At 41.8% G+C, this 12,598-nt stretch overlaps 1 protein-coding gene across 2 annotated transcripts in view; it reads left to right on the top strand.

Annotated features, from left to right (window-relative positions):
* Positions 1–12,598, top strand: part of CALN1 (calneuron 1) — a 596,286-nt gene that overhangs the window by 326,836 nt on the left and 256,852 nt on the right. The gene's annotated exons all lie outside the window — the stretch shown is intronic.

Raw genomic sequence — 12,598 nt, 5'->3', positions numbered from 1 at the left:
TTTGCAGATGTTCATATGGCATTTAAATGGTTAATACTGATAGTCACTATTATTCTACCAGTATGTGGTTTACAAGAGATTTCATTTGAACTTCTGATTGAAGCCGTTAAGCTTAATTCACAGAGCTTCCAATGGGATATGATCATTGCACACAGTGCTAAAGTAAAAATTCTTATCTAGCTTTGTAAATTTAGCCTTCACCCTCCCAAAGTAATATGGGAGGCTAAGTGCAAATTGAACCAGATGCCCATCAGCTCTCACTGTTCACTGCACACTGCGCTATGCTCCATTTTGGAATATAACACAGTGTAAACAATATCTAATGGTGACAAATGCCACCTGCATTATATAAATATGCAATATAAACAGAAAAATGAAGGATGGTACTCATGTTCATGTTTTTTTAAAGTTATGTGTATTTCTTCCCGCTTATGTGATGAACTGGAGGTGCACTCTTTCATTTGGCAAAATCTAAACTTTATTTTTAAAATTGTGAACTGAGCTGAGAGTTTCAACTGGAAATTACTTCATTGATATTGTTTTTTATATGCGTTTAAATTGTGCAAGTCGGTTTTTAAAGTACTTTCCTCCCTGATAGGAAGTAAATAATTCAGAGCAACTGTATGTGTGCGCACTGCGCTAATGAAAAACACCTGTTTGTGCTGCCACTTAATATTCAATAAACATGCAAATGAGGTAAAACAAATGTCAATGTAAAAAAGAGAGAGAGACAAATAATTCCACAGTAGCGCACTAAATTAATCTACAAATCTCCCAAATATTAGTGAGGACATGATCAACGTAAAACACCCATACATAATGAAAAGTGTCCATATGGCATATCCAAATTTATATATATATATATATATATATATATGCCAACATATGCAAATCGGTATAGTAACACAGTCCAACTTAAAGTGATGAAAAGATAGCGAAATAAAATCTCGTTGATCCACCAAAATCCTTCACCAAAGTGATGTGTGCCAATGCCAGTTGACTCAGTGCTGCGATCTCCTCATAGCTTCCTTTGTACATGAAGAGTCAGCGCCTCAGCGTTGCCGTGTAGCCACGCCCCTACTGGTGTGTGGCTACATAGCAACGCTGAGACGGTGACTCCACATGTACAAAGGAAGCTATGAGGAGATCGCAGCACTGAGTCAACTGGCATGTTTGGAATTTTAAGAAGGCGATTTTGAATATTTTATGATGTAATTGCATCACTTTTAATAAACCAATTACCTTAAGGTGTTTTTACACTATTGGAGGCTCTGTCTCAATTTCTATCCCCACATGTGGAGAGTGTCTCTGTTAATCTGGATGGAGATTGACGTGTACAACTGGCTCTTCAATAGCATCTAATAAGGCGATATTTGCAAGACACAAGAGTGAATGGCAACAGCATCTGGTGAGCTTTATTCTTAAGGGAGTGGAATTGGCACACATCACTTTGGTGAAGGATTTTGGTGGATCAACGAGATTTTGTTTCACTATCTTTAAGTTGGACTGTATTACCATGTTGATTTGCATATGTTGGAGCATATATATATATATATATTATATATGCCATTATACCATATGGACACTTTTCATTATGTATGGGTGTTTTACGTTGATCACTTCCTCACTAATATTTAGGAGATTTGTAGATGAATTTAGTGCGCTACTGTGGAATTATTTGTCTCTCTCTTTTTTTTACATTGACATTTGTTTCACCTCATTTGCACAATTCAGAACAACTGTTTTCAATTCATTAGCAGTAAAAAGTACTCAATGAGACTACTACTATTTATTTGATTTCTATGTTAAGGATATTATCTTTGTGTCTGTGCATGTAAGATTTTACAGCTAGATTTTTAGATTTATAGAAATACAATTGATATATCACATGTAGTATTCAACTGAAATTTGATTGCCAACACTTGACAGCTTCAGCCACTTGTAAACAAAAGTGCTGGGGATTCCCTTCACCCCCAACACAAAAAAATGTCATTGGGTTCCCCATAATTTATGTCAGGCTCTTCAGGTGAGGTAAGAATTTTAAGGGGGACCCTACGCCAAAAAAGGTATGGGTTCTCCCTGAATTCTATATAAAAACTCTGGCAAGCTACCTTCCCATATTTAGGTCATGTGGCCTGATGTGGCTCAGGAAGGGGGGTTCATGCTCACCCCACCTTACCTGGACTGCTGGCTTGCATGCTCAGATTTTTGCATGGAAGTCCCTTTTAAAATCCATATCAGGCCTAAAGCATCTGATGGAGAATTTGGACGGGGCCCCAAGTCAATTTTTTTTTGTCCGAACAAACAGTACAGTACAGGAGCTGATCCTTATTAATGTTTTATGCCAAAGGGAGCCATGTCAAAAGTTGTACTTGTTATTTGGAGTGCAGCCATCTACAAAGGACAAATGTTTCAACAATAACCTTGCAGAGAACCATAGAACATAATGAGAAGATAGAAGAGAAAGCAAAGCTAAGCTTCTAGCATCATAGAGAGCCCAGATACTTAGTTATTGTTGAGCAGTACAGTCTCAGTTCCATTATAAACAACCGAATTAACCTGTCTAACAGTATGCGTTAAAAACAGGCGTTTAGTCCGCACGCATTTGCAAATGCATGCTTAAGCCACAGAGCCTCGTCAGGGCACTCTGGTGTCTGTGGTCTTAACACTAAAATATGAGTGTCCCCACAGTGGAGGCACATGCATTCTGATGGATAAATGAGGGCAGGTGGACTGAAGGAAAGCCCACCTCTTCCTAAAGGTACAGGAGCACACCAAACACCCAGCAAGTAGCACAATGGCTGCAAAGGTGTTGGTGCGCTGCTAGACCAATACGAACACCAACGTGATAACAAAAAACTTGCCACCGCCCTCATCTATAGCTGGCTATCACAGTAAGTGGCATTGGAAGGCTAAAACAGGTAACAACAAAGCCTGGGAAATGCCCAGGAAAAAACCCAAGCCTACTTACCAACCAGCTCGCAGACAACCAAATTAACCTGTCTAACAGTATGCGTTAAAAACAGGGGTTTAGTCCGCACGCATTTGCAAACGCATGCATAAGCCACAGACCCTCGTCACGGCACCCTGGTATCTGTGGTCCTAACACTAAAATATGAGTGTCCCCACGGTGGAGGCACATGCATTCTGATGGAATTGGTCCAGCAGCACACCAACACCTTTGCAGACATTGTGCTACTTGCTGGGTGTTTGTGCTCCTGTACCTTTAAGAAGAGGTGGGCTCTCCTTCAGTCCACCTGCCCTCATTTATCCATCAAAATGCATGTGCCTCCACTGTGGGGACACTTATATAATTATATATATTTTGTGTTGGGACCACAGATACCAGGGTGCCGTGACAAAGCCCTGTGGCTTACGCATGCGTTTGCAAATGCGTGCGGAATAAACCCCTGTTTTTAATGCATACTGTTAGACAGGTTAATTTGGTTGTCTGCGAGCGGATTGGTAAGTAGGCTTGGGTTTTTTCCTGGGCATTCCCCAGGCTTTGTTGTTATCAGTTCCATTATATGTAGTCAAGTGCTTACGGCATCAGAACACATTCAGGTGTTAAGAATGAGAAAGCTAGTTAATGGATTAGCAATATAATGGCACCGGGCAGTGTGGTACCCTGATTAGCTCACGTTGAATACAGTAATGTGGCCTATACCGCCTTTCTACTTAGACATAATCATGCATTCTTAGGTACCCAATACTGCATATCTGTGGAAAGGTATATCACAAGAAAGATCTTTTGGTGGTTGGATCATGGGTGCATAGTTCATTGCTCTCTGATATCTCTGGTTAGTGTATGGTGTGACAGTAGCTTTCAGTGATAATCCAGATTCAGTGCACAGTCAAGCATGTGGATGCCAGTAGACATATAAAACTTTAAATCACTGCATACAGTATACCTCACAAAGGATCTTAATTCGTATTTATCCAAGATTTAATAAATATTTATTTTCATTGTTTCATATTTACTAGTCAAATGTACCTATTTGGCAAATCTAACACAGAGGGTTGAGGAGTAAAGGAAAGGAAGGCTTTTATATTAGATAATTGATTTATATATAAAGTATACAGTATAAAGCAGACACAGTGCTGTATGGTTAGGCTAAGATAGCAGACTTGCAGTGAAATCATCGTCAGCCAGTTTAAATTTTTTGTTATATTATTGCAAGTATTTTATCAAACAATATTTGGTTGTTCATTGTAATTTATTGCATTGATAAGCAATTCCTGTATTAGCTATATATGTAGAGAGCTTAAAAGGGCCATAAATCAAACTAGTGAAAACCGTTTCAGAATATATCACTATATTCTGTCTAGAACTCAAAGTATTTGCAGATACAGACATTGCAAGGTGAAACAAAGTTCAGATTTTCTGGATCCTGTGTATAGTTATAACTCTAAAATAATGTCAGCTATATCTCATACACATTGCTTGAAATGTATGATTATAAAAACGATCAGTGCAGTAGACCATTCTATAATTTAGGAAACTGAATTGAGATATGACTTGACTTTCTGTCCTTCACAGTTTTATAAGGTTATAAGGTGACACGTGTCTATATCCAGCATAAACTTAAAATGTCAATTAGCAATAAAATATATTTACAACTGAATTATTTCTGTAAGCCCATTTTTTTGGCTTGGCTAATTTTATCATATTTGGGTTGACATATAAACTTCTGTACTTGATATCTATCTATCTATCTATCTATCTATCTATCTATCTATCTATCTATCTATCTATCTATCTATCTATCTATCTATCTATCTATCTATCTATAATTCTCATTTAGTACTGCCAGTGTGGTTCTGGTTTTTCTTTTTGTTTCATTTTGTGTAATTCAAAGGTACACAGGATAGTCTTTTGCAATGAAGCATTGCTGTCATTTTTAGGTTTAAAAATGTATAAGGTAAAGTTGTATCAGTCAGAAATATTTTCAGAAAATGTTTCATTGTTCAGGTTAAAGCGGTTCTTGATATGCTAAAAAAACAAAAAAAAATATATGACCTTGTTTTAAAAAATAGTTTGTTTACAAGAAACACAATGACCAATCCTGTGTCATTTTCTAGATTTTAAAAATACAATTCAACCATGTTGCTCCCAGAATTGAAATGTACAATGCTGTTCTGAGCTTACCCTGTTTCCCCGAAAATAAGACCTAGCGTGATTGTCGGTGATGGCTGCAATATAAGCCTTACCCCCCAAATAAGCCCTAGTTAAAGTCCTTGTAGGTCTTATTTTAAGGGTAGGGCTTATTTTCAGGGAAACAGGGTAGGGCTTATTTGGGGGGGGTAGGGCTTATATTGCAGCCATCACCGACAATCATGCTAGGTCTTATTTTCGGGAAACAGGGTATATACAAGACTTAAAGTAGAAGTCTACCCTAACACTAAAATCTCTAAATCTACAGGCATCCATGATCTAAGACTAACCTATTTAGCCCTGTAAAGAAGAAGTCGCTATACATGCCTTTTTTGAAGACGATCTGGGCCAGTCTCCATCGTCGCAAGCTCTGCAGAGGAGACAGCCAACAACGGCTGGGAAATTAATGGGAAGAGACGTTACCCATAGAGTTACTATGGGGCTTCTGTTGTCAGTTGCCTCCTCTGCACCCGCCTCCACAGAGAAGCCACCATTGACAGCTCAGCGTGGGATTGGACGGGAGCGGCTTCAAAAAAGGTATGTATAGCAATTTCTTGTTTACAGGGCTAGATAGTTTAGTCTTAGATCGTGGATGCTTGTAGATTTAGAGATTTTAGTTTTAGGGTGGGCTTCTACTTTAAGTACTGTATATAATCTCAGAACAGCATTGTATATTTCAATTCTGGGAGCGACATGGTTGAATTGTATTTTTAAAATCTAGAAAATGATAGTGGATGCCTGTAAATTTACAGATTTTAGTGTTAGGGTGAACTTCTACTTTAAGGCAGTATAGCAAACATAAAATTGTGTGACAACGGGAATACATTATCAGCACTGTACTCCTTAATTTTTAAAGAGGAACTGCAGTCTTTTGCCATTCTGAAACTTCCCTCCAACCACTTTGCATATTATTTTATATATACTGTAATTCTGTACTGGCCAAATATGCTGCAGAAATGTCCCTCTGCTAAGTCTGGCTGCAGCCATTTTAATGGTGGGCAGCTGAAGCTGCTGCCTGCTCACTTGCTGAATTTACACAGACACATAGAGACACACCTCCAGCTCTGTAGCTTTCATTGGCCCTCTTATGACTCATCCCTCCTTCCTTCCTGGCAAACTCTTTCAAGAGTGAAAGAGAGCTGTGCATTATGTCATAAGCCTAGGCTAATAACCAGACAAGAAACAGGAAGTGGGCTGTATAAGATATTTACTGGCAGAAAAAATGTGTTTTACTATCCAAAGTTAAAACAACAAGGGCAGAAGATTTAATAGGTGGAAAGTTGAAAATATGATTGAAGGTTCACTTTAAGAATGCTTAAAGCTGAACTCCAGAAATTACCTATTTTTTTAAACTTACATAGGACCAGCTTGACTACATATAAATATGCATGCCTCAATGCCTCACACTCAGTGGGAGACTAGGGATTCTGAAACTGACTGTAGTAGTCTTTACTACATACAGTCAGCACTGCCCTTTTCCGGGTAGTGATGGAGAGACTTGCTGTCTCTACATTGAATACAAGGAGTTGCTTGCTCCCTTACCTGAACTATTCAGCAAACGTCCTTGGTTGCACAAGGTGGTGATTGTAAAGTCATCTGCCCCTCCTCCCTACCCCAATGCTACCCCAATGTAAGTTTAAAAAAAAATAGATCATTCTTGGAGTTTCATGGCAAGTCATGCTTGTATTATGTTTAAAAAATGATTCTAGTACATATTCTATTTGGTGTCTATTAAAGTTACAAGGCCGAATGTACAAGTGTTTTCCAAAAATGGTTGGTACAACCAAAACATATCTTTTACTATCAGATGGACTCTCTCTTTCATGTAGATTCCATCTGAAAATGTTGATACAATTGGCATTCTATTTTTTTCATGTAGCTGCAACACTCTGAATGGGAGCTGCAGCATCTGAAGAAGGGAAAAATATGAGACAAAAATTAAGATTTGTCTCACCCAGGGAAGGTTAAGGATGTGTTTTGTTTACCCCATGAGGCTTATACATCCTTGAGTAACTGGACTTGAAGCTTGTTTAGATTTTCATACAGGAGCATTTTGTTGTTTTTTAAGAGCTATGCCACACTTTCCATCATCCTACAAAAAATTACTTTACCATTGTTGGAAAGCAATCGGTGCATCTCTGAAGTTAAAAATGTAAAGGCTGCAGTTACTCTATGTGGTTTGGGACCAGAAGGCTTCCCAGGCACACGGTGGAGGAAGAGACAATTTAGGTCAGGGGGCTGATTTAAATGGCACATTTAAAGGTACTTTCTTGGCAAACACAATCATTTTGAATGTAAACTTAGGGACAAGACTTTCTTGTTAAAGCAGTATTAAACGCTCAGTGTTTATAAGCTTAATACATTGTAAAGTTGAGTTTTGATGAGTTATACAGCCCCAAATATTTTTTTTTATATTCGTGCCTAACACTTACAATGAACATAATAAGATGATCACCTCCACCGGCTTTAGATTAACACAATCTCAACTTCCCATCTCCCCAGACTTTCAGTCAGGTAGCTCACACTACATGTCCCAAGACCCTTGCCCAGCGATCACACTGTGCATGCACACTCTATCTGCACTGCACCTGCCTGCCCTTATGCCTAGTACACACTATCAGGAAATCAGATGACAAAAAACACTTTCGGAGAGATCATACAATAATCTGATTGTTAGTACACAGCTTTGAAGAGCTGATCATGACAGTTCATCCAACAATATTCGAAGGGACAGCATGAACATTTTAATTTAATCAGTACAGTATTCGTCCGAAAAAAATTGGAAGATCAAGAACACGCATGAATGGAAACAAAAGAATACAATACAACACTTCCCAAGTTATATACCGTTGTACGAGAATTTTTGTAACTTTAGTAACCTCTTCATTTTCAATATGAAACCAGCATGCAACAAAAAACGGGTGATCATTCGTCCGATAATCTCATCATGTGTACAAAGCATGACACAGTGGCCAAGCAAGCGTATTACTAAGGACCCTGGCCACACTGTCCTTGCATGTCCTATATCTGGCAACCGAGCTTGCCACAGTGCACATCAATGAGCACACAAACAATAGAAAAGACCTGGCTGAGATTACGCACATAGGGGGTTTCCCCAGCAGGACCCTACGAGCCAAGGTGTCACCCTTATAAAGGAAATGAGGACCAGTGATAGGATGACCAAACAGAACAGGATGATAGACCAGGAGAACTATCAGAAGAATAAGCACATGTGATAAGTCCTAACATCAACATTGTAAAATAGAGTTGAATATAGTTTTGAATATTTATTATTCCTGTTCATTGTGTACTACTTTCAGCCCTCTGGCTAAATTCCTGTAGCTGTCACTGTTCTTACTTTCTAATGGTTCAGAGCCTGCAAAAATCAAAATAAATCCTTAGCTTCTCCCACCTGCAATTGCATGGTAAATGCATACAGATGTGTGGGTGGGCTGAGTATGTACAGGTATGAAGGGACTGAATGTGTACAGGTGTGAGGAGGGCTGAGTGCATACAGGTATGAGGAGGGCTGATAACATATAGGTATGAAGGGGAGGCTGAGTGCATACAGGTGTAAGGAAGGGGCTTAGTGCATACAGGTATGAGGGGGGCTTAGTGCATACAGGTGTGTAGGGGGCTGAGTGTATAGAGGTGTGACAAAGGGGTTAAGTGTGTACAGGTATGAAGGGGCTTAGTGTGTACAGGCGTGAGGGGGGGCTGAGTGCATACAGGTATGAGAGGGGCTGATAACATATAGGTATGAAGGGGGGGCTCAGTGTGTACAGGTTTAAGGAAGGGGCTGAGTGCATATAGGTATGAAGGGGGGCTTAGTGCATACAGGTGTTGAGGGGGCTACAGGTGTGAGGGGGCTGAGTGTCTACAGGTGTAAGGGGGGCTGAATGCATACAGGTGTGTGAGTGGGCTGAGTGCGTACAGGTATGAGGGGGCTGAATGCGTACAGGTGTGAGGAGGGCTGAGTGCATACAGGTATGAGGGGGGCTGATAACATATAGGTATGAAGGAGGGGCTGAGTGCGCACAGGTTTAAGGAAGGGGCTGAGTGCATACAGGTATGAAGGGGGGCTTAGTGCATGCAGGTGTGGAGAGGGCTGAGTGTATAGAGGTGTGACAAAGGGGCTGAGTGTGTACAGGTATGAAGGGGCTTAGTGCGTACAGGTGTGTGTGGGGGGCTGACTGCGTACAGGTATGGGGATTTGGTAGGACAGCCAGTGAGCGGGCCCTGGGGAATTTTGGTGGTCAGGCCTGGGGGGGCCCAGGCCTAAAGCTGTGTAAGGGGCACCAAAATTTCTGATGGCTGCCCTGATTAGGGGTGACAACACCATTGTCACATCACAGACAATCTGAGTCTTGTCACACTGCTCTGCCACAATTATCTCAATAAAGTTTATTTGAAAACCAAAAAAAAGCTGCCTTCAGCCATGCCGCCTCATGGTGATTGGGCAACGTATCGCATGAGGCAGATGATTATACTCAAATATGTTGGAGAGGTTGAGGAGAGCTGGCTGTGTGGGAGATCCAAACTGAGAGACTGACAGGGGGAGATGCATGTACTGGGCTGGAAGAGGGGGAGCACCGACATAATGTTTGACCAGAGCCCGACCCTGTATGGTGAGTGTGAGAATACTGAGTGTGTTATGAGGGATTATAGAGGATGTAGGGGGCATAGGGGCGGGGTATTGAAGGTAGGGGCAGATTATTGAAGATGGGGGGTGTAGAGAATGCTGGGTGCAGGACAGAGTGACTGTGCCTTCTCCTAAGCTACCTTTAATCACCTCACCACCTCCACCTCTGTCACAGCTGGTAAAAATACTCAGTACTTCCAGTTATAGTGGAACATGTGATGGTGTTTGTGTCTAGCAACCAATTGTATTGTCTGTACACTGGCACACGATCAGTGAAGGGGGGGGGGATTATAGGATGCGCCCCGAGGCAAGTTAAAGCAAACTTTTTTTTTGAGGGGGGCAGCAAGAGTGTGTACAGGTGTGAATGGGGAGCTGAGTGTGTACAGGTGTGAAAGGGGAGCTGAGTGTGTACAGGTGTGAAGGGGGAGCTGAGTGTGTACAGGTGTGAAAGAGGAGCTGAGTGTGTACAGGTGTGAAGGGGGAGCTGAGTGTGTACAGGTGTGAAGGGGGAGCTGAGTGTGTACAGGTGTGAAAGAGGAGCTGAGTGTGTACAGGTGTGAAAGGGAAGCTGAGTGTGTACAGGTGTGAGGAGGCAGCTGAGTGTGTACAGGTGTGAAGGGGGAGCTGAGTGTGTACAGATGTGAAGGGGGAGCTGAGTGTGTACAGGTGTGAAAGGGGAGCTGAGTGTGTACAGGTGTGAAGGGGGAGCTGAGTGTGTACAGGTGTGAAGGGGGAGCTGAGTGTGTACAGATGTAAAAGAGGAGCTGAGTGTGTACAGGTGTGAAGGGGGAGCTGAGTGTGTACAGATGTGAAGGGGGAGCTGAGTGTGTACAGGTGTGAAGGGGGAGCTGAGTGTGTACAGGTGTGAAAGGGAAGCTGAGTGTGTACAGATGTGAAGGGGGAGCTGAGTGTGTACAGGTGTGAATGGGGAGCTGAGTGTGTACAGGTGTGAAAGGGGAGCTGAGTGTGTACAGGTGTGAAGGGGGAGCTGAGTGTGTACAGGTGTGAAGGGGGAGCTGAGTGTGTACAGATGTGAAGGGGCAGCTGAGTGTGTACAGATGTGAAGGGGGAGCTGAGTGTGTACAGGTGTGAAAGGGAAGCTGAGTGTGTACAGATGTGAAGGGGCAGCTGAGTGTGTACAGATATGAAGGGGGAGCTGAGTGTGTACAGGTGTGAAAGGGAAGCTGAGTGTGTACAGGTGCGAGGAGGCAGCTGAGTGTGTACAGGTGTGAGGGGGTGGCTAGGTGTGTACAGGTGTGAGGGGGGCTGAGTGTCTACAGGTGTGAGGGGGGCTGAATGCATACAGGTGTGAGGAGGCGGCATAGGGGCGGGGTATTGAAGATAGGGGCAGATTATTGAAGATGGGGGTGTAGAGAATGCTGGGTGCAGGACAGAGTGACTGTGTCTTTTCCTAAGCCACCTTTACTCACCTCACCACCTCCACCTCTGCCAAAGCTGGTAAAAATACCCAGTACTTCCAGTTATAGTGGAACATGTGATGGTGCTTGTGTCTAGCAGCCAATTGTATTGCCTGTACACTGGCACACAATCAGTGAAGGAGGGGGGGGGGGTTATAGGATGCGCCCCGGGTGCATTAAAGCACCCGGGGCGAGTTAAAGCAAACTTTTTTTTTTTAAAGCTGACTATTGTTGCCTCCTAGCCATCTCTGAAATGCCTCTGAAAAGCAGTCCACTGCAGTACCACTGCCAAACATGACTCATAAAGAGGAGGTCCAGCCCCCCCATGAAAAATTCAAAGTCAGCAGCTACAAATACTGCAGTTGCTGACTTTTAATATATGGACACTTACCTGTCCAGGGAGCCTGCGATGTTGGCACCGCAGATGATCTTTGTATTGGCTTTTGGCTGTAGCCACCACCATTCCTGTTAAGGGAACCCAGCGGTGAAGCCTTTTGGCTTCAAAGCTGGTTCCCTACCGCACATGCGCAAAGCACGCTATGCTTTGTAATTGGTCCGGTAGCGGAAGCAGGAGAAGGGGGCCGGTACTTGTCAAAAACAGATACCTGTTTACCCCTCCCCCCTGAAAGGTGCCAAATGGTTTTGCAAAGAGCAGCTCCAATCCTCCTCTTCCCGTGTCCCCCGCAGGCGCTCTGGGCCCCTCCCCCTTGCTGATTGCCCCATAGCAAGCCACATGGCATGCATGAAAGTAAAAAACCTTCAGCCCTTAGAACCATTTTAAATATCAAAAATAAATATTAGAATGTATTATTTCATGGACAATATCCAGAAATACTGTACATTAGATGCAATTTAAAAAATCAGTTTGTCTGCTTAAACTAGAAAACATCAGACGTGTTTTTAATTAAACACAAACTGAAATGCAACAACAAATAAATATACCTGCACTAGTTTCCTTGCAGGGCTTGGAAATGAATGTCAATATATTAAGAATGTAGTATAAAAAATGTCTGTTTTAGTGTTGGAGGATTATTCACAATAACATTTCAGTTGCATTACTTATTATATATTTTTATTGTTAGCAATTTATTCTCTTACAGTTATACTTTTAGTTGCAGCAGGATAAATACACAGGTGATTAAAATTTGGCAGGCAGTGGAGAGAGCAGTAGGAAACGCATCATTTTATTTTCTTGGCATTAAACTGCTGACTGTAATTTTGCTAAATAACTGTCTTTTTCTCTGCAAAGTATTTTTTTTTTGTGTGTGACTCATTTTTTTAAACTGATATTTTTCGAAACAGTATCACCCCTACAAATCCCTTATGTGAAAAACAAAAACACCTGAAAGAATCTGAATATTAGGTTTTAAATTACAATGAAGG

This window comes from Aquarana catesbeiana, linkage group LG02 (genome assembly GCF_042186555.1).
Source record: "Aquarana catesbeiana isolate 2022-GZ linkage group LG02, ASM4218655v1, whole genome shotgun sequence".
In the NCBI taxonomy this organism is placed as follows: domain Eukaryota; kingdom Metazoa; phylum Chordata; class Amphibia; order Anura; family Ranidae; genus Aquarana; species Aquarana catesbeiana.
This window is presented reverse-complemented; position numbering and strand designations above follow the sequence as displayed.